The sequence below is a fragment of the Portunus trituberculatus genome, chromosome 46 (genome assembly GCF_017591435.1).
Source record: "Portunus trituberculatus isolate SZX2019 chromosome 46, ASM1759143v1, whole genome shotgun sequence".
Lineage (NCBI taxonomy): Eukaryota > Metazoa > Arthropoda > Malacostraca > Decapoda > Portunidae > Portunus > Portunus trituberculatus.
The window spans coordinates 19,829,436-19,839,435 of record NC_059300.1 but is presented as its reverse complement, the minus strand read 5'-3'; the positions used below and the strand labels follow the sequence as shown (position 1 = coordinate 19,839,435).

At 39.5% G+C, this 10,000-nt stretch overlaps 1 protein-coding gene across 1 annotated transcript in view; it reads right to left on the bottom strand.

Moving 5' to 3' along the window:
• The window catches only part of LOC123519985 (diuretic hormone receptor-like), a 104,386-nt gene that overhangs the window by 78,927 nt on the left and 15,459 nt on the right, over window positions 1–10,000 (bottom strand). The gene's annotated exons all lie outside the window — the stretch shown is intronic.

The window sequence follows — 10,000 nt, the reverse complement described above, 5'->3', positions numbered from 1 at the left end:
TCATTCAGTACACAAAACCTCAATCGTCACCCTGTTCTCTCTTGCATGCAAGATTGTGCTATCAATTTTGTCCTTCATGTAGCACAATTCACCGATTTACGTACCCGTCCGACTAAGATCATATTAATCATTCTGTAGCCGACTATTTATGTTGTATTTATACTTTAGATATCTTGCATTACTCCGTAGCACTGAATGTCTTCCATACAACCCCAATCTTTATATAGTTCATATGACCGTGTTGCTTGAAGTTTATATTTGGTTTAGAAATGTGATCTCCCGTTTAGCAAACCACAGCTCCGGGGTCATAACATGGGCTATGTAAGGAAGCAGGTCGCAGTGCATGGTCCGGGGCAACTTCCATACATGACGCACCGCGACCCTCCACTCTTGGTACACCGCCACCATGCCACCATTATACAAATTTAAAAGCTGACTACCATAAAAACTATAACAATATTTAAAAAACAGATTACTTCTTACGTGTGACAATCCACCCCTAAAACGAGATAAAAATGAGTTATTGTCCATAAAAGTCCGTCAAAGATTTAGAGGTATTACATTTAAAAACATTTTTACTTAAAACATTACCCAGGTGTATAATTTCCTCCACATTCTCAATAGTTTTACCATTGATATCTACGTTAAGAATAAGGTTACTTGTTCATTTATTTTTGAGCACTACTAATTTACTTTTCTTTTCATTATTCAAAATATCATATCTAGATACATAATCTACACAAATACTCATCATCTTATTTAGAGCAAACACACATGGCGTCAATCCTTTAGGGTCGTCAGCAAACCCGAAGACTCCTGCGTGGGTGCTGTCCCTGTAGCAGTCCACGCCAGAGTCTCGTAATTCGGAGAGCAATCCATCTACATAAACACAATATAATATGGGAGAGATCATACCATCTTGTTTGACGCCATTACCCACACCAAATGTACTGGACAGTGTATCATTCCATTTCACACATAGCGTTTGATTAACGTACATGTTTAGCAACAATCAATATACAAGGGGCACACATTACGTTCCATTAAAATACCTTAAAACCTTGCTTGCGTCTAAAGTAAACCCGTAAACAGTAGTGCCATTGGAAACACAGTAAGACACTGTTTCTCTCACCACAGCTGTACACATAGGAGATAGATAGATAGATAATACTTTATTTTTCATGTATATAATACATAAAAATTTGTTTTGTGTGTCTCCAGCTAAAAGTATCATGAACAATCAAACAGTACAATGCATAACACTCATACATACATACATACTATACCCAGTACACTTAATGGCCTCCCGCATACAGTCATATTGGTATATAAAAAATGGCTATCTTTCGTTCAGTGATCTAATGCTGTCTGGCACAAAAAAATTACAATATCTGGAAGTCCTACAGTTCATTGACCTTAACCTTTTACCTGATGGCAATAACTGATAGCTGCTGTTGAGAGGATGTGAAGGGTCACTGGTGATTACTTCACATCTATGGAGTGAACTTTTCTTATAAATATCAGCTAAATTTGAGCTGTTCTCTACTCCCAATTTTACACAGTTTCGAATTATCCTAGTAAGTTTTCCCTTCACCTCTGTACTACAACTACCATACCAACATGTAATTGAGAACGACAAAACAGACTGTATAATTGCAGAATAAAATAAGTTAACAGTTCTGGTGTCAATTCTAAGTTTGCTCAGCTTCCGCATAGAGTACATCCTAGAGTTTAATTTTTTATATAATGCTTCTGCGTTTTGATTAAAACAGAACTTGTTATCAATAATTGTACCAAGATACTTATACTCTGTGACTGATTATGTACAGAGGTGACTGAATGACGTGATGTACTATAGTCTACTACCATTTCTTTTGTTTTAATAACGTTAAGCTCTAGATAATGCTCACTACACCAAGTATTAAAACGCTGTGCTTCTTCCCTGTAACTACTGTCATTATTTACACACAAACTCACAAGGGCAGTGTCATCAGCATACTTAAAAAGAAGAGAATTAGTGGCCTGGCAGCGACAATCGCTAGTGTACAGTGTAAACAAAATAGGTGATAACACACATCCTTGAGGAGCTCCTGTGTTTATGATTATGACTTCTGATTTTGTATCGAGACATTTAACATAGGAGAGGATGTTCCTTTTTTAAATCCCAATTGCAAATCATTAGTCAATAGTTTATCTTTTTTTCTCATCAATTTAATATTATCCAGTACTTTGCTCATCAAACTACTAAGAGTAATCGCCTTGTAATTAACATTTTTATTAAGAATGGCCCAACGACCTTTAGGGAGCGCCACCATTACCCCTTTGAACAAGCCCTGCGGAGAAAAACTTTGTCTCAACATAGATGAAAAAAGGACAGACAGATGTCCATACATCTTATCGGCAACATGTAGCAGATGGTCAGACTTAAGGTCGCCCTTTCCTTCATCCTCTCCAGGCCTCATTCTCCGCACTGCCCGGCGCACCTCATTGGGGTAAATTTAACTTTCAGTGCTCTGCTTCTGACAAAAAATTGCATTGTTAATACTAGATTTTAAACTATTCATTTCATTTCTATTATAAGAGGTATTGTTGTAAAGATCTTCAAACTTTTCCTTGAATCAATCAGCTAATCGTTAGATTAGTGTTTTCCATCAACTGTTTTAGATATCTTTTTCTTCTTTTTTCCCTTATTTCTTTCTGTTTTCCAAAGCTGATTACTAGAGGCACCAGCCTCCAAACTCTCAGCTAATTTCCCAGTAATTATTAGCTCTTCATGTTTTACAACCATATTACGTGCTTGGTGATAACATTTACGTGTTGCTCGACGTATATCGGCAACAAGACCATACTCAGGTAGTCCGCTGTCCACCCATGACCTGTGCCAGAACAAAGCAGTGCTAAACTAACCCTCGACACAATCATTCCAACGCGGCACAAATTCCTTGGCTCTCCTACAATTATTTCTCGGTATACATTCTTGACCTGCCTTTATAAGACCATCAATGATATGTTCATAAAAAGATGCTATTTCGTTTTCATGCTGAGTACACACACTGTTCTTACACATCAACATATCTTCCGGTAGGGAAACATTGAGCAGTAGTACAAGAAGAAGTAGTAGTGGTCATAGTGGTAATACTAGTTGTGGTAGCAGAAGTGGTATAGTAGCAGTAGTAGTAGTAGTAGTAGTAGTAGTAGTAGTAGTAGTAATAGTAGTAGTAGTAGCAGTAGTAGTGCTATGAGCAGCAGCAGTGATTTTTATTATAATAATAATGATAATAGTGATAATGATAATAATAATAATATTATTATTATTATTATTATTATTATTATTATTATTATTATTATTATTATTATTAACATTATTATTGTTAATAGTATTATTATTACTTGTATTATTATTATTATTAGTAGTAGTAGTAGTAGTAGTAGTAGTAGTAGTGATAGTAGTAGTTGTAGTAGTAGTAGTTGTAGTAGAAGTGGTAGTAATAATTGTTGTTGTTTATACTTCGCTATTTTCCTTACATGTAAACTGATGGAAATGTAATATATAAAGAAAGAAATACATCGAAATGTTGTTTCGTCTTACATATCTTGTACATACTTCTGACGTCAATAGCTTCTTCTCTCATGTGTTTCAAGGAAATCATTGTTTTTTACAAGTTTTCTTTTCTGAAGAGTGTTTGAACTCTTCCAGTTGTGATGGATTCTGTTATCACATTTGTTTTTTTCTTCTACTTTTCTTGCTTTATGTTTTGTTGTTGATGCGATGGTGACGTTCTGCTCTCTTCATTTCTTTCTGGTTTGATTTTTCGTTAGTACTTTTATTGATAGACTCGTCACTTGCATTGCATGTAGAATTTGAAAGGAAACGTGAAAAGATGGTAAAAAGAGGAATGTCGCTATTTTGAAGCATTGCGGCGTCTGTTTCCATTGACTTGCTGACGCTTTTGTGTGTAGCTGAGGTGGATCTGTGGTCATTTGTTGTTATTGAGTTCACCCGTTTTCGGCTCTTTATTCCTTAGTTCTATTTTAAACACTTTGTTAGGTTATTAAGAGGAATATGATGATACCGATGATATTGGGAGAGAGCAGACATTTTCTCCATATTTTATGTGAAATTGATGTTAGTAAAGAAATTCAAAAGTAGATAAGCGTTAAGAGATCTTGCTACTTCCTGTGTCGCTTATCCTTGAGTGGACAGAAAGATCGTTCCAGGCAGGTTAGTGAATTCAGTGTACATCATATATTATTGAATGGTTAATTAATGATGCTGAATCACTGAATCGCCCTGGCAGTCACAGAGGGATCTCACTATCATGAGTGTCACTAGTTTGATTTTAATGTCATATTAAACATTAACACTATATCACCCACACACCCAAACACCGAATGTTTCACTGCGACTTCTTTCCCGATAAAATGAACGTAAATGATCTTGATAATTCTATGAACGTACCTCTCTATCCAGTAGGAGGTAAATCTCCACACTAACTCCCTGAAACTCACGATTCTAAATTCGCTCATATGCCCCGACCTTATGTGATGGAAGCATGAAAGAAAGTTTAAGTTTGATGTGCTGCGTGGTGAGCACTGTGCTAGAAGACAGAGAGAGAGAGAGAGAGAGAGAGAGAGAGAGAGAGAGAGAGAGAGAGAGAGAGAGAGAGAGAAAAGCAGACAAGCAGACAGATGTATAAACTCGGGTAGAAATACACAAGCAAAAATAACTCCGATAGGGAGGTAAAAAAAGGCAAGCGTGCCTCATTAATGGCCGCACTCCGTCACGGCCACGCTAAAAACAAACCGTTACCGTCACGTGGGACGAGAGTGGCGAGGCGGCGGAGTGGTGGACCATCTCCTCCATCAGGTAGATTTTGATACTCAATTTAACAGCTAACGATTTATGGCCTTGGCGCGATGGAAATTTGCCCTTAATAACTGCAACATCGCTTCAGTTTTACAGAAACGCTCAGCAAGGTGCGGCAGGTTGCTCCCCGAGGCGCCCCTCACGCCCTGCCACCTTAAATAATTCATCAGCGTGGCTAATCTAGATGAGTTCGGAGTATTTTTTCTCACAACCAATTACTGTCTCGGGGACGTCAAGTTCCATGTTGTGTCACAGTGTCGCCGATGACTCGCCGCCTTCCCACCACGTTCCTATTTTTCAAGGCTCATTTTTCGTTTATTTACCTTTAAATACCGAATTTTAATACAGAAATTGAAAGTTGAAAAGCGTGGTCATTAATTCTGAGGACAGTAATAATTAGTAAGCTTCAAAGTATTAATTTTCACTTGATGTTTCCAGGGTTTGGGTGATTTCCTGGTGGACTGAGTGGAGGCTCATTGCTCGTTTCAGGGTAACGGAGCTCACACCAAAATTAATAGATAACGTAGGAATTTCTATTAAACACTTATATATTTTCCTTTGGTTGGTGAAAGACTGACACCAGTTAATGGGTTTTCCCTGAGCAGTATTTTAAAACTCATGGAACGCTTGGAAACAATTTGCATATCTTAAGAGATGATGAGCTGGGAGGGGAGTGGTGTCGTCCTATGCACCATCCAGACACTGGCTAATAAAGTGTAAATTTGACAGTTTTGCATTCTCCTCTTTGTTTTTACGCTGGGAGTGTCGCGCTACAGATAAGTCATTGGTGTGGGTTAATGCAGGGAAGAAAAACAGTCTTTGATGCTTTTAACTGCCACTCATCCAAACACTCCTGTATTTTTTATGAGTTGAAAAAAAATGTACTGTTTCCTGATTTTTTTTTTTCATATTCGTTTCCGAAGATTTAATTTTTTTATTACATTCAGTTTCCGTAAAGCAAAAAGCACAAAATGAATTCCTTATTTCTTTTTATTTATAGTGCACGAAATGTTAATGATGGACAAACACACCAGCAAAACGGCTAAAGCGATGAAAGGTAGGTGGCGCAGGAATACAGGCCCTCGGACCGCAATATTCAGGTGTATTGGGGAATCAAACTCGTTACGAATTTTTCCTCCACAACGAAATCAATCACAGGCTGAATACTGGACAAACGTAGCACAACCCTGTCCGTCCAATGGTTGTGAGCTGCGTGCACCGTCAGTGAGGCGGGAAGGGACTACCTGGATGGCTATCAATTATAACTCTGAATGTTGATGGGAAGGCAAGTCTTGTACATGAACGAAGAGGGGAAGATGAGCAAGAGATAGAAGAGGAGATATTCTTAGACAAGTTTTGTTGTTATTATTAGTAGTAGAAGAAGAAGTAGTAGTAGTAGTAGTAGTAGTAGTAGGAGGAGGAGGAGGAGGAGGAGGAGGAGGAGGAGGAGGAGGAGGAGGAGGAGGAGGAGGAGGAGGAGGAGGAGGAGGAGGAGGAGGAGGAGGAGGAGGAGGAGGAGGAGGAGGAGGAGGAGGAGAAGAAGAAGAAGAAGAAGAAGAAGAAGAAGAAGAAGAAGAAGGAGAAGGAGGAGGAGGAGGAGAGAGAGAGAGAGAGAGAGAGAGAGAGAGAGAGAGAGAGAGAGAGAGAGGAATGGGGGAAATAATATGCCAATTTTGCGTCCTTTAATCGTTTAAAACCTCAGGGACCATTCGCGTGCCCTGCAGACCAGCCCGTGGTGCATTTCATGGTCCGTGAGACAAGCGCCAGACCGGTGTGGTCTATTCACGGTGAATGGATCAAGATGTGAGTTGAAACTCGCTTTTGCCGTGCATAGACGCTTGGGTTCTAACTCTGCAGAGATGAGAAAGAGGAGACTCGTTTTTTACTGAAAGAAAACCCAGAGATAGTAAGCAGCACAAGGCCTGATGTTACCTTTATGAGCTGTGTTCATCCTCGCAGCGAATGTTTCCTTTCATGTACGAACTGGTGGATAAAAAAAAAAAAAAAAAAAAAAAATGTTGGCATTGAATGTAAGGCGGGCAGGACCTGCTGAACTCCTGGAGTGCGACGAGCAATCTAAATAAAGATTGAATCTACAGAACTGAAGAAAGGTCAGGAAGACGGAACAGTGCACGTGTAAATGCAAATGTATGGTACTTGTGTGATGTGATAGTGTTCACTGGGATAAAGAATTATACTAGGTAGTTGTTCATCACGATGTTTTTGGACACGTTTTAAATGTTCTTAAAACCTCAGATGAATATAATGTTTTAGCTCTATATTAGTGATATGTCGGATTTTTATCACTATAGCTCCATATCCAGTGGGAAAATACCATCCGCATTACTGTCTATTTGCTACTGCCTTTTCATATAGAAGCTCCGCCTTAAACAAACGCGCAGGTTGCAGATCTTTCAGCGTTTGTAAATAAGGACTGTGTGAATAGAGGAAAAACTATAGGGGAGAACGATATAGTGAAGGACGCAGAAAATAGGGTTAGATTATGAAAATGTGAAAGATTAAGCGTAAATATAAAAGTGAAAGCGGGTTTGGGAGCGAGTGCTTATTAGAGTGACACTGAGTGAGAGAGAACTCAAGTGTGAGTTACTGAATGTTAGCTAAAGATGAAGCGATGAGTCAATGAATTAATTACAACATAAGAACATAACAAAATAAGGAAAGCTTCAAGTAACCATCAAGTCCACACGTGACAGTCCTGTATGGAACATAACTACAATACCTACAGTAATTTCCTTTTGAAGCTCCCTAATGATTCAGCACTTAACAACCTGAGTAGTGATGGCATATCATTCATTTACCATTTCAGGAACCAATGCCAACTATCATGAGGATTACTAAATAGAATGAGACTGATTGAGAATGAAATTATACGAGAGAGAGAGAGAGAGAGAGAGAGAGAGAGAGAGAGAGAGAGAGAGAGAGAGAGAGAGAGCTATAGAATGAGTGAGGGGCAGAGAGGCATCACTCCTTTGTCTTGATGAATGATTTTGTAACAGTATTTTTGCATTTCAACTGCATTTCAGACTCATGTAGATGGTAACTTATCTTCGAGTTAGTTTACGATCTTAGTTTGCTCTCTTAACGTTTAGGTTTTGATGAGGATATTGTGCGATCGTGCCTTCTGCAGGGAAGCATTTTATGAAATCAGGGAGCAAGAGACTTGACCAGCGATGCTTCAAAAACATCGAAAAGTGTTTAAAAGGAAAGTGAAATAACTGGATTAAATACTTTATTTCAAACTTATTTTCATTTCATAGCGTGTTTGATAATTAAAGATGGAAGTGGAAGGGACACTAACGAAGGCATTATTGTTACTACTCAACACTGTCCCTCCAGACTGTCACGTATTGCTTAGTGGAAAGAGAGACTCACGATTGACTGTGATCAGGGAGCACTTCACTTGACTGGTATGGTAATTCGCAGGTGTTCCTTTATTGGTAACCAACATGACCAATATTGTGTGTGTGTGTGTGTGTGTGTGTGTGTGTGTGTGTGTGTGTGTGTGTGTGTGTGTGTGTGTGTGTGTGTGTGTGTTGTTTTCCTCCTCCCTCACTTTAACGTCTTCGTATGTGCTCTCCATACCTCTTCACATTCAACTCCTCACCCTTCTCTCTCCATCTCCTTCCTCTTTTCCTTTCACCTTCCCGACTCTTAACGCCCCCCACCCTCCAGTGTCCCTCCCCAACCAGCGTCTTTATCAGCACCAGGAGAAGATTACTGTTTCAATTTCCAGTATTGCCAATGTGCGTCTTTTACCAGTTCGCGCCAGGGAACGACGGCAAGATAGTGTCTCTGTTTATTTGGAAACTGTGCCTTGCCCTCTGCGCCTTTGCATTTAGAAAAAGAGTTTGTAATCTTTAACTGTTGTCTAGTTATGTGTGTGTGTGTGTGTGTGTGTGTGTCTGTCAGTCTGCGTGTCTATCTGTGTGTCTGTCTGTCTGTTTGTCTGTCTGTCTTTCTGGCTGGCTGGCTGGCTGGCTAGTTAGCTAACTAGCTGGCTGGCTAACTGGCTGGCTGGCTAACTGGCTGTCTGTCTGTCTGTCTGGCTGGCTGGCTGTCTGGCTGGCTGTCTGGCTGGCTAGCTAGCTGGCTAACTGGCTGGCTGGCTGGCTGGCTGGCTCTCTCTCTCTCTCTCTCTCTCTCTCTCTCTCTCTCTCTCTCTCTCTCTCTCTCTCTCTCTCTCTCTCTCTCTCTCTCTCTCTCTCTCTCTCTCTCTCTCTCTCTCTCTCTCTCGCTCGCTCTAAGCTTACCTATAGGGCATCAGATATTCCTTGTGTTACGTTATACAAGCACAAAATAAAAATTTAATACTTTACACATGATAGTGCGATTGCGAGAGAGAGAGAGAGAGAGAGAGAGAGAGAGAGAGAGAGAGACATAAAACGAAGACGGGATGATTGACTACAGAAATGTCTGCTTGAGTGATTTCGCCTGAAGGTCAAATAAATGTTTAAAGGCGAGTGAAAATTTTGAACCTTTAGAAACAACGAGGAAAATAAGTATGTGAGAAATATGAACGCTTGGATAGATGATGAGATTATTGTTAGTTGCGACGATGAAAAGGGGAAAAATAGGAAAAAAATTTTGACAGAGAAGAGAAGAGTCCGTGTAAGTTTAGATGACAATAGTGATGATATAGTAAAGGATGTAGAGAAAAAAAGAAAGATAAAAAAACAAAATAGCATAAGAAAAATAAAAAGTAGGAGGCTGATTAAAAAGAATAGACAAAAGAAATGAAGATAGATATTAATAATTAGAAAAAAGTATGAGAGAAATGTAAATGCAATTATAAACACTGGGAATAATTGATGCACCCGTTGTGTTTGAGGTAGCAAGACATGCAGGCTTTGATTCTCTGCCGCTGTGTCTCAGTGTCTCAGGTGGCGCAGTGTGTAGTGTTTGTCCTCCCGCCTCACCCTTTGTTAGGAGTGCCTGGGAAAACATATCTATTTTAGGGGGTGTAAAGAATATACTGTGTGTGTGTGTGTGTGTGTGTGTGTGTGTGTGTGTGTGTGTGTGTGTGTGTGTGAGAGAGAGAGAGAGAGAGAGAGAGAGAGAGAGAGAGAGAGAGAGAGAGAATTTTCTCACCAAACAATCGTGTGTGTGTGTGTG